Genomic DNA, 15938 nt, shown 5'->3' with positions numbered 1-15938 from the left:
TGAAATTGGAAGGATTATTAGAAACTTTTATCAACAGCTTTATGCCAATAAATTAAGGAATCTGGAAGAGATGGAGGCCTTCCTGGAAACCTATAAACTACCAAGACTGAAACAGGAAGAAATTGATTTTTTAAACAGGCCAATTAATTATGAAGAGATTGAGTCAGTGATAAACAACCTTCCAAAAAACAGAACTCCAGGCCCGGATGGTTTTCCTAGGAAATTTTACCAAACATTCAAAGAAGAAATAATACCTATTCTCCTAAAGCTATTTCAACAAATAGAAACAGAAGGAAAGCTACCAAACTCATTCTATGAGACCAATATTACCTTGATCCCCAAACCAGGCAAAGACCCCATCAAAAAGGAGAATTACAGATGGATTTCCCTAATGAATATGGACACTCAAACCCTCAACAAGATCCTGGCTAATAGAATCCAACAGTACATTAAAAGGATTATCCATTATGACCAAGTGGGATATATCCCTGGGATGCAAGGGTGGCTCAACATTCACAAATCGATCGGTGTCTTAGATTTTATCCAGAATGAGAAATTCAAAAATGATATGATTCTCTCAATAGATGCAGAAAAAGCATTTGACAAAATACAGCATCCTTTCCTGATTAAAACCCTTCAGAGTGTAGGGATAGAGGGTACATTCCTCAATCTCATAAAAACCATCTATGAAAAGCCTACAGCAAATATTCTCAATGGGGAAAAGCTGGAAGCCTTTCCCTTAAGATCAGGAACACAACAAGGATGCCCACTCTCACCATTATTATTCAACATAGTACTAGAAGTCCTTGCAACAGCAATCAGAAAACAAAAAGGGATAAAAGGTATCCAAATTGGCAAAAAGGAAGTCAAAATGTCTCTCTTCGCATATGACATGATACTCTATATGGACAACCCAAAAGAATCCACTCCCAGACTATTAGAAGTTATAGTGCAACTCAGTAGTGTGGCCGGATACAAAATCAATGCTCAGAAATCAGTTCCGTTTCTATACACGAACAATGAGACTGAAGAAAGAGAAATTAGGGAATCCATCCCATTTACAATAGCACCAAAAACCATACATTACCTTGGAATTAACTTAACCAAAGATATAAAGGATCTATATTCTAGAAACTATAAATCACTCTTGAAAGACATTGAGGAAGACACAAAAAGATGGAAAATATTCCATGCTCATGGATCGGAAGGATTAACATAGTTAAAATGTCCATGCTACCCAGAGCAATCTACACTTTCAATGCTATACCGATCAAAATAACAAGGACATTTTTCAAAGAACTGGAACAAATAGTCCTTAAATTTGTATGGAACCAAAAAAGGCCCTGAATCGCCAAGGAACTGTTGAAAAGGAAAAACAAAGCTGGGGGAATCACAATGCCGGATTTCGAGCTGTACTACAAAGCTGTGATCACAAAGACAGCATGGTACTGGCACAAAAACAGACACATAGACCAATGGAACAGAATAGAGAACCCAGAAATGGACCCTTGGCTCTTTGAGCAACTAATCTTTGATAAAGCAGGAAAAAACATCCAGTGGAAAAAAGACAGTCTCTTCAATAAATGGTGCTGGGAAAATTGGACAGGTACATGCAAAAGAATGAAACTGGACCACTCTCTCACACCATACACAAAGATAAGCTCCAAATGGAGGAAAGACCTCGATGTGAGATAGGAATCCATCAAAATCCTAGAGGAGAACATAGGCAGCAACCTCTACGACATCGGCCAAAGCAACCTTCTTCATGACACATCTCCAAAGGCAAGAGAAACAAGAGATAAAATGAACAAGTGGGACTTCATCAAGATAAAACCTTCTGCACAGCCAAGGAAACAGTCAAAAAAACTAAGAGGCAACCCATGGAATGGGAGAATATATTTGCGAATGAAGCTACAGATAAAAGACTGGTATCCAAGATCTACAAAGAACTTCTCAAACTCAATACGCGAGAAAGAAATAAACAAGTCATAAAATGGGCAGAAGATATGAACAGACACTTTTCCAATGATGACATACAAATGGCTAACAGACACATGAAAAAATGTTCAAAATCATTAGCCATCAGGGAAATTCAAATCAAAACCACACTAAGATACCACCTTACGCCAGTTAGAATGGCAAAAATTGACAAGGCAAGAAACAACAATTGCTGGAGAGGATGTGGAGAAAGGGGATCCCTCCTACATTGTTGGTGGAAATGCAAGTTGGTACAGCCACTCTGGAAAACAGTGTGGAGGTTCCTTAAAAAGTTAAAAATTGAGCTACCCTATGACCCAGCCATTGCACTACTGGGTATTTACCCCAAAGATACAGATGTAGTGAAGAGAAGGGCCATATGCACCCCAATGTTCATAGCAGCATTGGCCACAACAGCCTAACTGTGGAAGGAGCTGAGATGCCCTTCAACAGATGACTGGATTAAGAAGATGTGGTCCATATATACAATGGAATATTACTCAGCTATCAGAAAGAATGAGTTCTCAACATTTGCTGCAACATGGATGGCACTGGAGGAGATAATGCTAAGTGAAATAAGTCAAGCAGAGAAAGACAATTATCATATGATTTCTCTCATCTATGGAACATAAGAACTAGGTAGATCAGTAGGGGAAGAAAGGGATAAAGAAAGAGGGGTAATCAGAAGGGGGAATGAAACATGAGAGAATATGGACTCTGAGAAACAAACTGAGGGCTTCTGAGGGGAGACGGGTGGGGGAATGGGATAGGCCGGTGATGGGTAGTAAGGAGGGCACGTATTGCATGGTGCACTGGGTGTTATACGCAACTAATGAAACATCGAACTTTACATCAGAAACCAGGGATGTACTGTATGGTGACTAACATAATATAATAAAAAATTAATAAAAAAGACTAACAATGCTGCTATGGCTAGTGCTAATAATTATAAAACCTCATATTTATTGTTATACTGAGTGTTTTCTATGTCCTGAATCCATACTCTCAACGAACCAATGAGTTAGTTGAAATGGAAAAGTCAAGTAGGTTTGCAAGTGTGACATAGTAAGTGGCAGAGATTATTACATGGAAAATGATGGGATTCCTCAGGATCAGCATTCTGGGATGTGGGTAAGCTACAACAGAAGAGATCAGGAGAGAAACACTAGCATAAACTTGGGAATTAGATGGCCTGCATTAAATCCCAGCTCCAACTGAAATTTGTGTGATTATGGGCAAGATATTATTTTCTTTGCATGACAGTATCCTCTGTAGAACATTGACCGAAAGAGTATCTACCATGTAGAATGACTGGGCTCCTATACCTAAAGTCAGGACTCAACAAGTGTTAGTTAATATAATTACTATTATTCTCAATTAGCCCCACTGCAAAAACATTGGATTCCATGATTTCCATGGCTTCTTCCAATTCTAAAACTGCACCACTCTGAGATTCCCCATAGGGTGCTTCACACAGCCATGTGACACATCATGACCATGTGAGGTTCAGCAGGTAGTGAGGACACAACTCTAGAAATAGAATTCCCACAGTTATCTACCACAGTACCCATCTCGTCAAAACTTCCACTCTTTCCTCAGTGGCTGCATAGGAAGAAAGGGGAAGAATCTGGTGGGAACAGAAAACGAGGGACAGCAGCATTTAAAGGACAGTGCATGTGAAAAGTATTTGCAGGTGGAGGTGGAGGGTGAGCTGAGGTGTGGGATGAGGAGAAGAGAACAGCAGCGTCATTCACCTTGGCTGCCGCAGGGATGGGATACATGGCATTCTGATAGCTGCATCACTTCTCTCCTGTTCTGGGAACGGGGCTCCAGATTTATGTATAGCCACGAAGAAAACCTACACTGAAAATATTTATATTCTTGAGTAATTAATTCTGAATAGCAATTAGTATTCAAATTTACAAATTTTATATTAAAAAAGAATCATTAAATAGTCTTCAACTTAGTGAGTAAAATTTAACACATAAGCTTCAGAATAATTAATACTTTTGAAGGATTCTAACACTGGGAATATTTTAGAAATAATACAAGGTGACATCTGTTAGAAAAAAATGAATATGTGCAGAGTTAGAAATAACACTAAAAATGGCACTGCTAATAAAAAACACAATGTACAATTGCTTACCAGGATGACCAAATTCATGCTTTTCTTATACCCTCCATATCTTCCATATCTTATGTCTCCTTATATCTTGCATAACAATGAAACTTGGTGGCTATTTATACCCAAATTTATCCTGCAACTATCAGGTCCAAATTAAACACCATTTGGAGGATGAGAGATCCAGGCATTTTATTGGTATGGAGAAGAGATTACGATACAGGGGCAATGAGGGAAAATGACTTAAAATAATGTGTCTTCAATCTGTGTACAGATGGTAGAATTTTGCCATTTTTCCTTGTAACCCCACACAAAGCCATGACATATGCCAGCTGGAGCATGCTTTCATTGGAGGGAAAATTAAGAGTGTTTATATTCTGAGATAATTTGAAGAACAGTGCACCCATAAACACCAAATAGATACATTTTTTTTTGTAAATTGGAAGATTTTTTTTTGTAGCCTGTTTTCATTTTGGAATTCTGCTTAGATGAACACACTACAATAAGATGACCCTCTCAAGGTCTTTGCCAGCATGCTTCCTTTATTCTATGCTACTTTCACACCCCTAACTTTATTTTCAAATTAAAAAATAAATCTCAGTGCTTAAGTTACATTTTGAAATTTTTCCTCTATACATAAGCATCTGTTTCTAAGGACTACTTTTTAAGGAATAGAGGGTATTTCCATTTAGTTTGATAGGTAGGCAAAATTTCTTTGACTTATGGACAATTTCTTGATTATGTCATTCAAGTATTAGTTCAAATATAAATGAGGACTTAAACAATACCAACTCATATATACATGCACAAAACCTCAAATATTTTGTCAGGGATTTAAAAAATTGAAGGTCAAGATTGCCTTTATTACTGAATTGTTTTGCTCAAGGCTTTCCAGCATTTGATTTTTTTGTGATTTAGCTGCACATCGAACTGGGTTTTCTGGGTGACATCTACTTAAACAGGCTTTGCTAGTGTCTTTCTTATCATTATCATGGAGCAGATTAGGAAATGACTGGCAGTCAATGGGTAAAGTATTAGCTGTCTTACACCACTCTTTCTATATCATAGAAATACAGAAGGAGCAAAGATCCAGTCATAAAGAATGGACATACAATCAACTTTCACTGGTCTCTAGGAGAAGGCCCATAGTGTGGATAATTTAACTTACAAATACCCCCAGACCATTGATTCTTTTCATACTTCTGTTGCTGGAAAATCACACGGCTTATAAAATAATGACAATAATTTTTAAGATTTGACTCATTGTGGTAGACTGTATTTTCTAAAATGGCATGACTGTATCTTTCATTCCAAGTAATCTTCATACAGTGTGAATATCTTGAAATTATTCTCATCTACTGTGAGGTTTATGTCCCTCCCTTGAAGCTGGATAGATCAGTGTTACTGTCTCAATCTACAGAGTATGGTGGAAATGAAGCCATGTGATTTCTGAGATTAAATCATAAAACACCACATAATTCTGTCTTTCTTTCTTGGAGCCAGCTGCCATGTTGTGAGGAAGACCAAAGACGCCCCTGTAGGGAGGCCACACAGAGAAGCTACGGGTCAGTGGAAGAACCAGCTGAGGCCCAGCCAACAGATGGTTTCAACTGTCAGAAAAATTAAGATACTTCCTTGTGATTTCAGGCCCTCACTGTAGTCACTCCTGGCTGAGAACCCAGATGTGAAGCAGAACTAGCTATCCTACTGTCTCCAAATTCCTCACCCACAGAATCAGTGAGCCTAATAAAATGCTCATTTTATACCATGATGTTTTGAAGCACTCTGTCATATAATAACTGGAGCACACCCAGATAGAAGCAGTCAGATTTCATGACCTGCCTCCACTCAGAACCTCCCTTTCACCTCTCCATACAGCAGATACGAAAAACTACTCCTCTCTCTTCTTTTTACTATGTTATGTTAGTCACTATACAGTACATCATTCGTTTTTGATGTAGCGTTCCATGATTCATTGTTTGTGTATAACACCCAGTGCTCCATGCAATATGTGTCCTCTTTATGAGAAAAGGAATCATCCTGAGCAGTCAGCCTTTCTTCCAAACCTTGTTAGCTCACCAGTTCACATCCTTTCTAAGGAATAGAAATATAAAAATGCTAAGGCTTCTAAGAAATTCATATAGATCTCCTTCCCTCCAGCTACCACTGGACCATAAACAGCAGATAATGGACATAACTAAAAAGGCAGCTATGGAGTGGGAGATAATACTGAAATGAATTTATTAATAATGGAAATAAGGAATGAGTATAGACATTTTATAAGAATACAGAAGATAAGGGTTTTTTTAGGTATGTATAGTTTCCCCATAATAATAGTTTATAAAAAGTAAATTTATTGTTACATATTATTTCAGATTTCTAAATATTGTATCAAAATTACACAAATGCTATTACTGACAACATTGTGGGAATGTTGAAAGATCATGGTTTTGTGAACCAGAGAAAGTGGGATTTGGAATCACCTCCATTTCCGGACTTTATGACTTTGAATGTTATTTGACAGTTCTTGTCTTGGTTTCTTTATGAACTAAAAAAGACGAAAGGAAGATAAAAAAAATATCTACCTTGATATCTGTTATCAAATTAGATTGTTTGAAATTTTGAGTTAAAAATCAGAAATACAAATAGATATGTCCTTTGTTGGTACAATGTTGAATACATTTCCCAAGGCAAATTGTATAAATTTTAATAGGCTGAACAAAGCATCAAAGAGCCCATAATAATTTGTTCTTAGAGTAATTTATTTATTTTATTTGTAGTTTATTCTGTTTGAATTAGTGGCAGGTGGGGTATTAGATTATATGACTGGGTACAGGAGCAAGATCATTAAAGCTTTACAGAATAAAAAAGCCAGGGGAGCTTTTAGTCAGCTCTTTAAAATGCAAAATGTTTGGATTGTAATTTACAGTGACTTTCATTTAAGACTTATACGTTTGAGACAGAAATGTAAGGTGACGGGGATAGGGGGAAGCTTCTATTTACACTATTCTCCACAAATGAGACTATAACTTAAATGCATAGGATCATTTATTTCATTAGCTAACATACATATATATCTGTTTTCTCTGCGCACACACACACACACACACACACACAATTAAATTGTGGTCCTGGTTTAGAAGCACAAACTTCAAATTCTTCCATACCATTTAGCAAAGAGCCTAAGAGGATGGCATTCCCAGCAGAGGCTGTGAGCTTGTGCAAGGCCACATAGGGGGACGTCGTAACAGATGCACTGGCGTTGGCTGCCCCCCATGCTTCCAGGCTCCAGTTGGCAGAGGCACTGGAAGAAAAGGTGAGCCTGTGGCATTGATGGGGGGGCACTGTGGGCAGGAGCATGGTGCCTGTGGGAGATGCTAGTTCCAAGAGCAGACTCTCACTCCCAGCTGTTCCTTCACTGCAACTCATTCTGCTCTGGAGACCCAATGATAAGCAATGAGTTACATGGAAAAGAAATTCTAAAACTCATTAAATTGATTAAAATGACAATGATTGGAAATGATTAAAAGGACATGAACTTTTAGCATTTGGAAAGCAGTTTTATGCTACACACATACAATCTTTTATATATTTTTTTAAGATTTTAATTATTTATTTGAGAGACAGAGAGCATGAGCAGGGAGCAGAGAGAGAAGCAGACTTCCCGCTGAGCATGGAGCACAATATGGGTCTCAATCCCAAGACCCTGAGATCAGGACCTGAGCCGAAGGCAGACACTTAACCAACTGAGCCACCCAAGCACCCTCCCACACACAGTCTTATTTAGAGAATAAAAAGAAATATAGTTTTAAGTATTTTGCTTTGGATATTGAATTTTCATATTAATTTACATTACTTTATTTTTATTAAATACTTTTCAATAACACCCCTGCAAATATGTACATGTTCATACATAGATATTTGAGAGAAAGAGAACAACTTCATACAATACTATCGTCTGATTAGTAGCATTGTCCAGTTGTTAAATAACTGTCAAGAATTAACTTTAATAGCAGGGCATTTAATATGGTGTCTTAGAGTTACCTCTCTATATGAACCGAATACTTGGTTTATGAAGTGTCTTTTTCAAATGGGATTTGGATTCCTACTGGCACTGAACGACTTTTATTGAGATATATAAGGCCACTAGTTTGAAATCGCTCAGTTGTGGAAATCTCAACCTTATCGATCACCTCCACAGGAAATATTTTCTTCACCTTACTGCGCCTATGATACTCTTCTGTTTCATTCATATGATACTAATCTTAAACTATCTTCTAGAAACACTTTGGAACATGTTCCAATCCCTTTCCCTTAGCCACCTGCATACAGTTACAATTTTTTCAAGTCCAGCTGCAGAGTCTTACACATAATATGTATTTCCTCAGAGCCTAGCACAGTGCTTTGGAGTGTAGTTTTGAAACTTTTTAGAAAAGCTTAGAAAAAAACTTAGAGAAAATTCCAAATTTCTTCAGGTCTCTTTCCCAAAAAAGTCTCAACTCTTTCCCAATTTTATTGAGATATAATTAACATATAACATTTTAGAACTTTAAGGTGTACAACATGTTGATTTAGTACTTTTGTATTGTAGTATTATTACCAGTGTAGGGTCAGCTAATACCTCCATCTTGTCCCATAAATTACCATTATTTTTTTTTTGTGGTGAGAACAATTAAGATCCACCCTCCTAGCAATTTTCAAGTATGTTGTACAATATTGTTATCAGTTTTAAAAGTCAGATCATAAAACACTGTGCTGATGTCACATGACTATAACATTGCAATATCTGGCATGACCATATCCCACTGAATGCCAGAGATAGGCCAATGAGTACTCCTTGAAACACTGAAAAATAAAATTACTTCTTAATGACTATCAGCACAAAAATATATTGATTTATTTGAGATCTCTTAGGTGTAGTCACAATAGGTCAGCATCTATCTCACTATGTAAATTTGTTGTTAATCCCAAATAAGCCAGTTAAGATAAAGCATTAATTCATTGAGAATACTCTGGGGGGAAAATGGTGCTGATAGGGTATATCCTTGTTATTTTTCACTATCCCCATATCATATTTTGTATTTTATTACTATTAACCATTACTATAAAATGAAACTAATGCTACCTTCTGGTAGGATCATAAAACATTGGTAACAGAAGTGATTTTTAAAATATGTGGTATTGATGAGGGAACAGAAGGCTGGCTGAAGACAAAGCAGAAGCTAACACCCTGCAACCTGCCCCCTTCCCCATGTATGCAGCATTCCTCGGCACTCTTGGCTGCCCCAAAACTAAGGAAAGGAAAAAACAAATCATTAACTGACAGAGATCACAGCCCTGCAAGACCCATAATTCAGTTTCCTGAAGCCCTAACATTACCATCCCCTCCATAAAATTGAAGGAAGCTGAGGCAGAAGGAAATGTAAATAAAACAGAATTTCTTTGGACCTGCAGCTCATTGATAAGGACACAGTGATAGTGTGGACAGTCTTGGCTTGACAGTGGCGGGGCCTCCAATATCCTGCGAGTCTTCTTTGACATGTGAAAGTGCTTTCTCAGCCTCCATTTTTCCTCACCTCCCCCAACTACATGGTATATAATCAGCCACCTCTCACAACCCCGGGCAGCAGTTCTTTCTGCCCACAGGGCCTGTCCCCGTGCTTTAATAAACCACCAATTTTGCACCAAAGATGCCTCAAGAATTCTTTCTTGGTTGTTGGCTCCGGACTCCACTCCACTGAACCTCACCTATATTCCCAACTTCATCAGTATTATCACATAATCCAGCAATTGCATTCCTAGGTATGTCCTCAAGTGATTTGAAAACTGGAAGCAACCAGGCTATCCCTCAATGGGTGATGGATAAACAACTATGGTATATATATACAATGGAATACTATTAAGTGATTAAAAAAGAGCTATTAAGCCACAAAAAGATACAGATAAACTTAAATACATATTTAAAGTTAAAGAAGGCACTCTTAAAAAGTTACTTAGTATATGATTCCAACTACATGACGTTTTGGAAAAGGCAAAACCATGGAGACAATAAAGATTGCTGACTGCTAGAAGCTCAAGGGGAGGGAGAGAAGATTAAATGGGTAAAGTACGAGGGATTTTTAGGGCAGTGAAATAATTTCCCTGATACTATAAGGGTGGATGTATGATAAAACACGTATGTCAAAACCCTTAGAACTTTACAGTATAATGAGCAAACCTTAATATATACAAATTGTAAGAATAATTTAGGAGGTTGAGGGGTCCCAGGAAGGAATGCAAACCATGACAGGAGGATCTAAGTGTATTACAAATACATAAAATAAGTTCACTGAAGGGGTGGGGGAAAAGGTGCTGATTAATTGGAAATGACTGGAATCTGTAAGACTAGAGACAAAGGAACCGCATGTAAGCACTGTACGCTGGTTGATAAGGTTTTTTTCCCCCAAGAGAGTAAGGGGGAATACATGTATTTGGAATTGAGCAACTAAGTGAATGGATGGCAGATGGTGTTTTTTAGTTGGAGTGGGAACTTACAGAGCTGAGTTTTTTAGTTGGAGTGGGAACTTACAGACAAGCAAAGGGAGGAAGCTAGCATAACCAATGTGGCAATGAGGTGAAGATTTCAATCTAACCTCATGCTGATCTTAATACAGATACAGATGGTTACATATAGAAAATGTAGTTGTGTGGATATACCTGTGCTATTCTATAGCATGTATTTCCTTACTCTGTCAGCTGAGAGAGTCTAAAAGACATGACACCCCAGTAGCAACGAGCATGCCTAGCCCCCAGACCATGGTTTCTAATAGCATCCTCCAGTGCAAGTGACCAGAGATGATTCTAGGACTGAGACAGGTAATATATAAGACGGGCCTGGTACATCTTTAGTGTCAGAAAGTAAGGATGTGCTCAAAATAAATATACAAAGCCAAAATTCTGAGAAGATGTCAAAGGAACATAAATGGCCTCCCAATGGCTAAAGCTGGAAAAATTTGAGCAAAAAAAAAAAAGTATTATATTGTAACCCAAGGTGTAAAATAAACATCCATGAGTCCATACTGAAATAAATAAATAATTGAATAAATAAATAAATAAATAAATAAATAAATAAATAAAGGAGAAGAGATAAATTCTAAATATTTTATGCAGATATTTCTTCCTTAAGGAGGCATTCCATAACACCCCAATCCTTAAGTGCAGGCTGTGTATAGTGACTGCCTTCCAAAGAGTATAGTATGGAACTGGAGAGAAAGAGTAACTCTGCAGTAGAGAAAACTGACAAACACTATCTTCAGCCATGTAACCATGGCCAACATCAAAGATATGTCATGTTGATGGTATGTACCCTTGATGTGATGAGCATGGCATTTTACCTCCGTTTTCTTCACCTCAAACCATAACTCAAGTCCACATAGTGATAAAAACACTAGAAAAATCCCAAGGAAGAGTACTCCCCAAAACTATCAGGATCATCAAAAATAATATAAGTCTGAGTAACTGTTACAGTCAAGAGGAGCCCAAGGAGACATCACCATTAAATGTAACGTGTACAGGTGGGACACTGGAGCCAGAAGAGGACATTAGGAAAAAACTAAGAAAATCTGAATAAAGTTTAGACTTTAGTAAATATGCATGTACTGCCATTGGTTGGCTAATTGTAACATATACCATGATAATGTAAGATATTAGTAATAGGGGAAGCTGGGTACAAAGCATATGAGAAACTCCTAAGTATCTTCTCAATTTTACTGTAACTCTAAATTTGTTCTAAAAAATAAAGTCTATTTAAAACATAATAATCCCCCCACTGTTCCTGCATATTTGGTTCTGGCTTCCAGCCTCAGCCATTGTTTTTTCTCTTTGCTTCCGAACTTGGGAAATTTCTGTTGATGTATCTTAAAGTTCACTGACACTTTCCTTAGTTGTGTCCAGTCCTCTGATGATCCCATCAAAGAGATTCTTCATTTCTACTACAGTGATTTTCATTTTTAGCATTTCCTTTTGGTTTCTTCTTAGATTTCCATTTCTCTGCTTACACTACCTGTTTGCTCTTGCATGTTGCCCGCTTTTCTGTTTTTCTGTCTACTTGATAGCTCTTAGCACATTATTCATAGTTACTTTCAATAGCTGGTCTGATGATTTCAAAATCTCTGACACAGAGAGTCAGAGTCCATTTGTGATGTTTGCTGTGCCTCTCCCATCTGTGTTTTTGCTTTTTAGCTTGTGTTTGTGGTTGCTGTTGTTGTCATTAAAGGACAGACATGACATTCTGAGTAAGAAGAACAAAGGTAAATATGCCTTTAGGTTTCATGTTATCTGGCTACAAGATAGGCTGTGTTTACTGTTTGCTGTGGCGGCAGGTGCCAGGGACTAACCTGTCTGCTGGTGTCCTTGTTTTCATCTCTTCTATTGTGTTTAGGCTCTCTTAGAGACTCCTAAAATTGAGTCTGAATCTTGCAGTTCTTTTTAGCTCTAATCTTCCATTATTATAAAACAGTGTTTTTGCTACAGTGGTAAGGTTTGAGGGAGGCAGATGCATTCCGTGTTCCTATGATTAGGTGTCAGCTCATGGCCCTGGGCTGAGACCTTCACAAGCGTCTCTCAGCTCCTTTTCACCCTGTTGGTGGGTAAAAAGACTAATGGGGATGGACTTGGGCATTCTCTTTCCCTGCTGTTGGTTGAACTCTGGTAAAATCCAAGCCAGGTAGGTTCTGGTAAAATGGTTTCCCTTGATGGCAGGATTTTTTGTAGGAGAACAGAATGCTCTGGGTATATTTCATAATGGTTACTTTCCCCTCCTCCTGCATGAAGCAGGCAGGGATTATTCTTTGATCTTTCCCTTGAGAATCTGGTGGGATTCCTTGAGGTAAAACTCACAGAAGTGTGGGGCACCCCTAAGACTGGGCTCACTGGAATTTTGTTTTCTCTTGAGCTAATACACACTCAGCCTCCAGGACAATCACATATCCTTCACGTGTCCCCACAGCTGCAGTGTTTGCTCCCTGTGGGCTCTGGTTCTCTGTCCTCCCCTTCAGTTTTCAGGCTGGTGGTTCGCATTGTCCCCTCAGTTCTCGGATGGATCTAAAGAAAAGTCACTGATTTTCAGTTTTTCTCTTGTTAGGAGGATGGGAGTGATAACATCGATCTCTTTACATGTCAGACAGGAACCTGGAAGTCTCCAGAAAGAAAATAGAGTCATGCTATGCTGCCCATTTGATGCACTGAATGCAGGGATTACAGTAGCTTGAGAACAGAAAATGGTTCTTAGTTGTCTTGATGGGTATTTAGACCCAGACCATGTGCAATTTGGATGTAAACTCAATGCAGTGGTATGTTGATACTCATCCACCTTTGTGACACTTCATTCTATTACTCTACACTTTGAGCAAATCAGTCAACACCGGGGTCAAGAAAATTAAACAGCTTAAATAACCAACTTTATGTGGAAATGCAGTAAATAGATTCCACACTTTCTTAGAAGTGTGATTTACTTTTTTTTTCCTCATTAATCTTTTGTTTTAAGGGGTCTCAAAGTTCTGTGACAGATTTTTGGTTGTTTCCATTAAGCAATCAACTTCTGTCTGGGAAATACACATATTGTGAGAGAGTAGAGACAGTCAGATTCAGGAAGCCAGAATACACAAGACAGATCAAACTGTCAGTGAAGATACTTGTGCTTTCTGAGCGCTGGAAATGTCCCGTCAGCCTCACCAAGGCCTGGTTCAGATGTGGATGAAGTCAGAATCCTCCGTGATGGAGGAGGAAAATGTGGCGCCAGCTACTGAATATGTCATTTAAAATTGGCTCTCAGCTCCGCTAAAGATCGAGGGATCTGTCTGTTTAATGCAAGAAGGTGAAAGGAAAGGTTCTTTTATTCTGCACCAATGATTGTTTGTCACTGCTATCAGAAAGCTACGAAGCTGCTTGTGCCAAAGGACACACAAGGTTATTTACCAGAGAGATAGCCACCTTACCCGATGGTTCTACACTGAGGAGGGGGGAATACACTCCGGGCAATGTATTAACACCTGTGTCACACTTGTCCCAGTCTTCCATCATAGGCATTTGGAAACAGGAGTCAAATAAAATGTCTCCTATACCATGCTATCCTCTATATTGAACTTTTTCCTTCAGAGAAATGGTTTCCAAACTATTATGCTGTATAAAGCAACAAAGAATGTTCTGTATGAAACTCTCCTTCTGGGACCTTTGGGGCTGTCCTAGACAGGAAGAGCACCTGCCATTGATTCAAGGCTTTGTGTAACAGCTATTGTATGAATACTGTCCATGTGTTAACTCACTCAACTCTCGAAATAACTGAGAGATGTAGGCAGTACCTCGGCTGGCATTTCCTGGGTGAAGAAGTTCAGGCTTTGGAAGGGTAGGCCAGCCAGGCAAGCCCAAGCAAATGACAAGGGACATGTCAAGCTCGTGTCCTGGAGCCTGGTGTTAAATGTTTTTGCAAAGGGATGCCTCTATGCTTTGCAAGTAAACAACAAGGGTGTTCTGAGATTCCGTGTTACACGTACCATCTCAGAAGACACTGTGGTCACTGGGGAAGAGGTCCTGGGGCCCTGGGCATACTCTCTGGCTCCCCTTAACCATGGAAGGGATTTCATTCCTTCAGACACAGCAGTGGAGGGATGACGAATGCCCTGCAGTCCACCAGCTACCATCCCAGCCAAAATACTTGTTTATTTTTTGCTTTTAGAGGATAGCTTGTGAGAAAAGAATAGAAGGCCATCATGTATTCCATGTTGATTTAGTTTCAAATATTTTGTAATAAATCTTTCAAAACATTATCTCTGTACCAGGTGTTCTCTGTATGAGATCCTAGGACAGCCAAATAAAGAACCTCAAAATTGGGTAGCTTAAAACAACAGAGACTATTGTCACAGTATGAAATCCAGGCATTGGTAGAACCGGGCTCTCTTTGAAGGTTCTAGGGGTGGCTCCATCCTTGCCTCTTCCTAGGCTTTGGTGGTTGCTAATGATCCTTGGTGTTCTTGAAGACAAGCAATCTCTGCCTCCACTGTCACATGGCCTTCTCCCCGTGTGTCTTTCTTATCTGTGTTTTTTCCTCTTATAAAAATACCAGGCATCAGGGAATCTGGGTGGCTCATTTGGTTAAGCATCTGCTTTTGGCTCAGGTCATTATTTCAGGGTCCTGGGATTGAGCCCCACATTGGGCTTCTTGCTCAGTGCGGAGTCTGCTTCTTCCTCTCCCTCTCCCTCCCTGCTCACGCATGTCTGCTCTCTCTCTCTATCTCAAATAAATAAATAAAATCTTTAAAAAAATAAATAAAAACACCAGGCATAGTGGATCTATGGGCTACTTTAATGAACTATCACCTCATCTTAACTTGACTGTATCTGCAAAGACCTTATTTCCAAATTAGGTCATATTCTGGGGTTCTGCATGGACATGAATTTTGGAGGGCACTATTAGGAAGTTGGGTAGTTAAATAAATATTTACCCCTCAGAAATTCTGTGGTAGAGTAGAGCCAAGAGTCTGGAATCCACTTTTTTTTTGGCCACAGTGACCAACAGAGCAGACCTTGTGGGCCACAACTGGTCATCTCTGGGGACTCAGCTGACAAAGGCTTGCAAACCAAAACCCAAATCTGACATGAATGGAAGAAACTGATGGTGGTGTCAACACGGTCACAAAATGCCACGGTTTACTTAGGCTCAGGCTGTGAAAGTTTTTTAAAGGTTAAGTTTAAAGAGTAAGGCTTGAGAAAGATCTAGAGATCTTTGAGGAAGCTGAAGATTGTATTTTGAAATCAAAGATATTTCAGATCATCTACATGCTCAGAGATTTTTAACCATTAATAT

The sequence above is a fragment of the Ursus arctos genome, unplaced genomic scaffold (genome assembly GCF_023065955.2).
Source record: "Ursus arctos isolate Adak ecotype North America unplaced genomic scaffold, UrsArc2.0 scaffold_6, whole genome shotgun sequence".
Classification (NCBI taxonomy): Eukaryota; Metazoa; Chordata; class Mammalia; order Carnivora; family Ursidae; genus Ursus; species Ursus arctos.
The sequence above is the reverse complement of the archived record's forward strand: the minus strand, read 5'-3'. Positions refer to the sequence as shown.